General features: G+C 49.7%; 1 long non-coding RNA gene across 1 annotated transcript; it reads right to left on the bottom strand.

Annotated features, from left to right (window-relative positions):
- Positions 1-682: 682 nt before the first annotated feature.
- On the bottom strand, positions 683-3,646 carry LOC115088595. Its single transcript, XR_003855806.1, has 3 exons — positions 3,474-3,646; positions 2,301-2,421; positions 683-1,347 (listed from the first exon to the last, which is right to left on the bottom strand). It is a non-coding gene; the product is annotated as an uncharacterized LOC115088595 (long non-coding RNA).
- Between the last annotated feature and the right edge of the window lie 3,584 nt (positions 3,647-7,230).

A 7,230-nucleotide genomic window follows, 5' to 3' on the forward strand; every position in this document is an offset into this window, starting at 1 on the left:
TTTCTTTCCAATTTGTGCCCAAGGAAAAATATTTGTAAATCACATCCTTTATTTGTTAAGCTTCTATCTAGAATGTGCATATAACAACTCCTTTCAGTTCCAGTTAGGTAACATTAATTCTGCTTACAGAATTGGACTCCTTGTGCATTTCTACTTATCTGGACTTGTTTAAACTTGCCCTGTTCATAATAATGGACTAGCATATTTCAGTTTGCGTTCTCCAATTCTCTTGTACTTTTTCAGGTACTTTGCAGTACAGGTTCCAGTGATGATTCTTAGCTAACAGCAGGAGGAAAGACATTGCGCTCTCATCAGCAGCTCTCATCCCCCTCCCCCAGTGTCCCCACATAAAACTCAACTCTTGGGTGCCATTTAAAATTGGCCGCAGTTTATTACAACCAGAACCCGAGCCCTTACAAATATTGAATAATAACCCCTTTTAATCTGAAACCCCCCCCCCCCCACTTCCTCCAACTCCACCCCCCCCCCGGGCCTCCACCACCTTAAACCTCAATGGTGGAGATACCCTCCCCCTTTTCCACCGGCTCCGCCTCGTGCCAGCGTGAGCAAGCTTGCACTGTGAACCTTGGCCCCACGGTTCGCCGGTCTTCCCGCGTAGCAGCCCCCACAGCTATGCAGGGCCTTAACCCCTCCTCCAACCCCCGCCCCCATTCCCCTTTTAACAACCGTAACGCTGGGCTCGGGTTATCCGCCACAAAACAAGTCGCTTATGACTTGTTTCCCCCACTGCGGCCAACTATCCTCTGCTGCTGATCTCCTTCTCTAAACCTTCTTGGATGGTGTGATTAAAGAGATCCATTCCAATTTCGGATAAATGGACACCATCTCCATTAAAGAGACCTGCTTCTCCACTCCCAGCCCAAGTATGCCTAATCCAGAACCCTCCTTCCCATTCCATCCATCTACCCATTTGCTTGTTTAGCTTTTTAACCCCAGTCTTCCAAACCGTCTCCTCAGCGTTACTCAGACGGATAATAATATCAGACCATCCCAATCTTATTGAAGGCCATCTTGCCCAAATTTGCGATAAGTCTTTCTTAATACATGTCAACAAATTTCTACACGTTTTTTTTCCAACATCATTGCCTCCTAAGTGAACAATGAATATGTCCGGAATGCCCCACATGTCCATTCGTTCGCTTATGAATGGCAGCAGCTCGTCCCATTCCATGCCTCTTCGACTGAACCATGCTAATTGCCATCCTAGGCGTTCCAACTCCAGATGGTCCCCATATGGTCTTTTCATGGCCCTTCTTTGCACTCGATGCACGTAGGAATGGCCCATGATCCAGGCACATTTGTGACCGCTCAACCTCCCCCCAGCTTCTGCAAAAGAAATAATGCATTAATATCCACATCTTCCACCTACCCTCCTCCTCCCTTCCCCCCCTCCCTGAGATACCAAATCCCCCGGCTCTCTGTTTCCTTGGCTGTTTTTTTGTTTGTTTTTTTTATGGATCTGATCTGATATAATCCCTGAAAAGTTTTGATTTCCATCGTCCTATACTTTTTATCCCCACGTCCGGGAATCCGGCCTCCGTCGCCGACATCACTGCCCCTATCCTGAAAGAGTGGGAACTATATCTATTCACATCTCTTCCATCAGCTGCAATCACCACTCTGAGCACCTGAGCAAAATGATACTTGGTCAATGCCAAACCATTCTCATGCACTAAAAAGGCCCCCCCAATGGCTGGTCTTAACTGCAAATACCGCCATGCAGAGCGCACTGGGCAAACGAGGCCGCTCGCTGCTGGTAATAGCTTTATGGTAGTGCCTTTCCCCTTTTGATCTGTCTTAGATCTTGGAAGGAAGATCAACACTTCCCGCTCCCCGATGTCAATGCAATCATACCTGATCTCCGGGGAACCCTTATCTGTTCCTGACCTAGCCACTAACTCACTAACTCGCAGAGCTCCAAAGAACGCCCATGAAAATGCCACACCGAATAAAACCGCCTCGTAAGTAGACCAGTAGACCTGTGGTAACCGCTCAGTTAATCTAACCAAGTCATGATACCGAATAGGTAACCGTTTGTCTCTCTGCCTGCCCAACCTTTTTTGCCAACCCCCTAAAAACTTGCGCAACCGAAAACTAGACATCGGGTTACCCCAACCACGTAACTTTTGAAAGAAAGAGAACCCAATTAAATGCAAGCGAGTTGTGGCCACCGTCCATCCCCCCGCTTTTGACCCTAGCACAAAATCAACTAGCCATTGCTCCTGAACCGACCCCCACCCCAACCTCTGGTACCCAAAAATTCTGCCACTACTGTGTACCCTTTTGAATAGGAAGTCCAAGTACTCGGGGCTACAGATTCTCGGATGAGTTCCCATTCTTCGTCTTGATAGGCGCCTGTCCACGAATCCATCCCCGCTCTTCCTCCTACCAACTCGACATCTGACGAGGAAAATCATATGACTTTCTACACTCTTCTCCATTTCTCTCTTACACATCACTCCTTAATTATTTATTTAGTTATACAATTTATTTATTTATTATTTATGTATTTTAAATGTATTTATTTTTTTATTTCATTTTTTTTTCCTGGGGGTGAACCCCTCCCTATAACTCATCCCTCTTACTGCTGTTTGCCGGGTTTTTGCCCTGTCTTACCTCCTGTCTGTGCGCACTTCACGCTGGGATGCGCCCCATTGCAATTCGCCCATGCATGCCTAAACTTACACTCCGGGAATAAAGAGGTGGCGCGGTTGAATCTCCAACATACGTACCTTTGGGTGTCACTGCTTTGCTTTCTTTCCCTGCCATCCCCCCAGCTCACGTTGCTGCGTCCCCACCCCCTGCACCTCCCCATCTGGTCAGTGTGTCCCCCATGACTCCTGAACCTCCCAAACTGGCCTTAACTACCATGGCGCTTTTGTTTGTCACCTGCGTACCCCACGACATAAACTTGTTATCCGCCACCTTTTCTCTGAATCGCTCATCATAATTGAACCACGCCCATCCTTCATACTCCCGGAATGCCCCCAAGATACTATCACAATACACCAGTAAAGCCCCATGTTGGTCTGGTCTGTAATGACTGACCACGCTGGCTAAATGTAAAAATCCTCTCATCCAATTCAAGAGGTTTTTTGGTACTCTGACACCAGCCTCAATCCCCTTCTTTTTCTTGCTTCCTTTACACTTCCTCTTCCTCCCCCCTCTTCTGCTCGCCACCAAACTAAAGATATTAACGTACTTACGTTTCTTTATTCGCTTCCGTATCTTACCCGGCACCCCTTCCCAAAGCTCGGTCAAAGAAGCCAATGCTGGATGCCCCATATCCTGAGCCGGCCCCATTCCTCTTTCTCTCTCCCTCCTGCCTGCGCTGGATGACGACGAAGAGGAGTCTGAAGAACTACTATCAGTATCGTTTGAGCTACTGACATGCCAGCGTGTCTTGAGCTTAGATCTAACCACCTGCTCTTGGACCCCTTTGTGTCCGTTACCTTCCTCCTCTCCCCAAATGCGAGCCTTCGCCGCTTCTCCCCTTGGTCTGTTGGCTCGTCCCACTACCGGACCATCCACCATGGGGTAAACCGTGTCCTTTACCCATCGCTCCTCAGAGTATGATGTTCTCCATCTCACTTCTCCCCCACTGTCTGCAAAAGAAAACACACTATCCCCAGTATCAGCTCTGCTGGTAACATTGTGCCCCGGCTTCCCTGTGCTCTTGCCCGACCCACCTCCCACTTTTGAAACCATCTGTGCCCTTACCCCTTCCCCGTCCTCATTTAAGGTACATGTCTTCCATTCCTGCCGACCCCCGAATCCTTGTCTCCGTGCCGCGTGTTCAGCACCCCCCCCCCCCACCCGTAGCCTTCATCCCTCCTGCCTTCCCCTAACCCCTCCTTTCCCAAGCGCATGCAGCCACACTCACCGCACGCCTGCATGTGCTCACGACCGTCACGTGCCTGCCCCTCCTGACTTCTCACGGCAGCTGCTCCTCGTGCTCTTCTCCGACCTTGGCCTTCTCCCAATATGCCGCTCTTGTCCATCTCAAAACCTAATCCTCGCAATATAAGGCAGCTGGCGCTACTTGCTCTTCTGCCTCCAATCCTGGGTCGACCCTGATGGCCTCGCGTCTGACCAGTGGCCTCAGGTCATGCACTCGACAGAGGATAGCTGCTCTGGTCCTCGATAGGAGACACCGGCGCCACCCGCTCCTCTCTATCAGTCTCTGCAACTGGTCCTTCCCTGCCTAGAACTCCTTCAGGCAAAGGTGGATCCACTATCAGTGGGCCAGGGGGGGGCAGGGGGGGCTAACCTCACCCGGGACATGGTTGCATATCGGTTCGGGCTCGGCCTCCGGTCCACTTTCCCCGGAGCTAACTACTGCATGTACTCTCTCTTGAACCAGAGGAGGGGTAGCCGGTGGTACCCCGGGAGCATGAGGGGTAAGGGTCCCAGCCACAGGCAGAGCCCGTCCCTCTGTTTTGGGACCCGCCCTCCCCTGACTGACTGGCAAACTTTTCCTCTCACCTAGCCTCCACATGCTAACTGCCTGCTCTGCCCCCAGATGAGCCTGAACAACAGCGTAAACTGTACCCAGCCACCTGAATCACAGCACAAAATTCGCCTTCCTGCCTCCTTGCTTCCCTTGACAAACTGGCCCGTTGCTCCTCTGAAGTCACTTTACCCACCGGTCCCTGTTACTAATTCAAACTCGCATTAATTCCTGAGCTTTCCCCTCCCCTACTCTATGTTTCTTCCCGCCCTAACATTAAAACTTCCCTTCCCCCATCACTGCTGCTGCTCGCGCGCTTTTCCTCTGTTACCCTCGCCGTGCTGTAAATCAGCACGGCTTGCTCTTCTGCTTGCTCGCCTCTTTTTCTGCTTTCAGGGACATTTTGCAGTACAAGATCCGGCAGCCATATTGGCTAGAGAAAACAGGAATCTTAATCATTGTGACAGCTTCTATTAGAGAAACATAAGAATAGTCAAAAGCAATTATAGTAGATGCGTTTTCCAGACCACATAGTTCCCTTCCTCGGTTGGACCTATAAAAGAGGTCATAATTAACTAAAATCCCAAAGGACATTTTAGGACACCTGTAGTGAGCAGGGTCATTGCAATGGACGGGCAAGAAGGGCCAACCACCCTGGACACCAAGCTGGAGAAATTAGGGATGGCAGGAGGGGGGCACCACATCGTCCTTTTGAGTCGGTGTGTGAGTTTACAGGCACATGAGTCCAAAAGGAAAGGGGGCACCGAAAGCAACCTTTGCCCACGGCGTCATTTTGGCCAGCAAATGCCTTGGTAGTGAGCGTGAGAACTTATGCACCTAACCCTGCAGCAGTGATAGAGTTAACAAAATGTAGTCAGTAATTTACAGGGTTACCAACATTTGTCAGAGAATTACAGAAAGGAGCAGAATCTGCACAGCATGAGCTCCCTTGAAGAGTTAGATTATGTTTCTTTATTTCTCAGTTAATCCTGGAATAAATGAACTGAATTGGGTCAAAGCTCATGAAGAATTGATGTGATTTATTTGAATTGCTTTACTGGTGTTAATAGTCACTTTTGTATTAGCTTCTGTACTGACTATTGGTCTTAAGCATGATCTCAGCTTCAGGCTGCCACTTCTCTTTCAGTCCACGTTCATATTAAATGTTAACCCTTTCACTCCCATCATGGGGCATAGCCAGAAGTTAATTTTTGTGTGAGTGTGTGTGTGTGTGTGTGGGGGGGGGGGGCGCACTATAGCTAGCCCTCTGCACTGCAGTACCCCATCCTGCCCACATCCCTTACCCCATCCTATTTAGGTCTTCACAGCGGTGACTACAAAGTCTTTTTCATTTCTGGTAACACTCTGTATTCTCCTGTATCTTCAGTGTCTCTCTGGCTTGCTTCTGCTGTTTCTCATACTCCTTCTGGGGTTAAGGCATAAAAGGGGCTGAAAAGAGGGAGCGGGGATTAACTAATTCCTGCCCAAAGTAAACAAAAACTTTGATGTTCTCAACTTTCACATATATAAGCTCAAGGGCTGTGATGTTTCCCATTCAAGCTGGACTTCTTAAAGGCACAGGGGTGGATTTTAAAAGGGTTATGCGCGTATATTATGCGTATATTACATGCGTAACCGCGAATACCCGCTCCTGTGCGTCGCCAGGCCTATTTTGCATAGGCCTGGCGACGCACACAAGCCCCGGGACGCGCATATGTCCCGGGGCTTGAAAAAAGGGGCAGGGAGTGGGCGGGGCGGGGCAGTCCAGGAGTGGGACCGAGACCTCCGGCACAGCGGTCGTGCCGGGGGATTGCGCGCCGGCAGTCAGCCGGCATGTGCAACCTACGCCTGCCCGGAGGCAGGCACAATTTATTTAACAAAAGTCGGGGGGGGGGGGGTTAGAAAGGGGAAGGGAGGGGAAAGTGGAGGGGCGGAAGGAAAGTTCCCTCCGGGGCCGCTCTGATTTCGGAGCGGCCTCGGAGAGAATGGGGAAAGCCATCGGGGCTCCCCTAGGGCTCAGCGCAGGTAAGGTGCACAAGTGTGCACCCCCTTGCGCGCGCCAACCCTGGATTTTATAACATGCGTGCGGCTGCGCGCGCATGTTATAAAATCGGGCGTACATTTGTGCGCGCCGGGTTGCGTGCACAAATGTAAGCCCGCACGTACATCTTAAAATCTGGCCCACAGAGGCTCATGGACTAACAATGATTCCACTGTCTCTAGGCTCTCTAACAACTGTACCTTTAAGAGGTGGGGGGACATGATCCTGCTGCTAGAGGTGGGTGTCTGAACCAAAAATGAGGTGGTACAGGCTGAGTCCCACCCATGGCTACATCTCTGGTTCAGACCACAAGACAGATGCAGCACACTTAATGGTTAGAAGTTAGGACATAGACAGCAAGTCCATGTGCAGTTGAGGGAACAGCAATGGTTCTGTGTGCTGGCTTCCTCAGTTAAAATAATAATAGCTATGGTATGAAGCTCTAGTGTAATGCATTGCATTTTTGTATGGAGAAAAAAAGACTATATTTTCAGATGTTGGAAGTTGCCCATCCTAACCATAGGGAATATCTTATGTTCTTAGAAATCCCATATCAGCTATCCTAATTGGCGTATTTTGCAGCAGTCTTTGGGCAGATCCCTGGGTCTCTCCACTGTTCACCTTTCTCCATTGAGAACATTGACCATTTAGCCCTTTCTGTTTTCTGTCTTTTAACCAGTTGTCAATCCACACCCAAATATTTGTGTCATGATCAGGC

This window comes from Rhinatrema bivittatum, chromosome 3, assembly GCF_901001135.1.
Source record: "Rhinatrema bivittatum chromosome 3, aRhiBiv1.1, whole genome shotgun sequence".
NCBI classification, from domain to species: Eukaryota; Metazoa; Chordata; class Amphibia; order Gymnophiona; family Rhinatrematidae; genus Rhinatrema; species Rhinatrema bivittatum.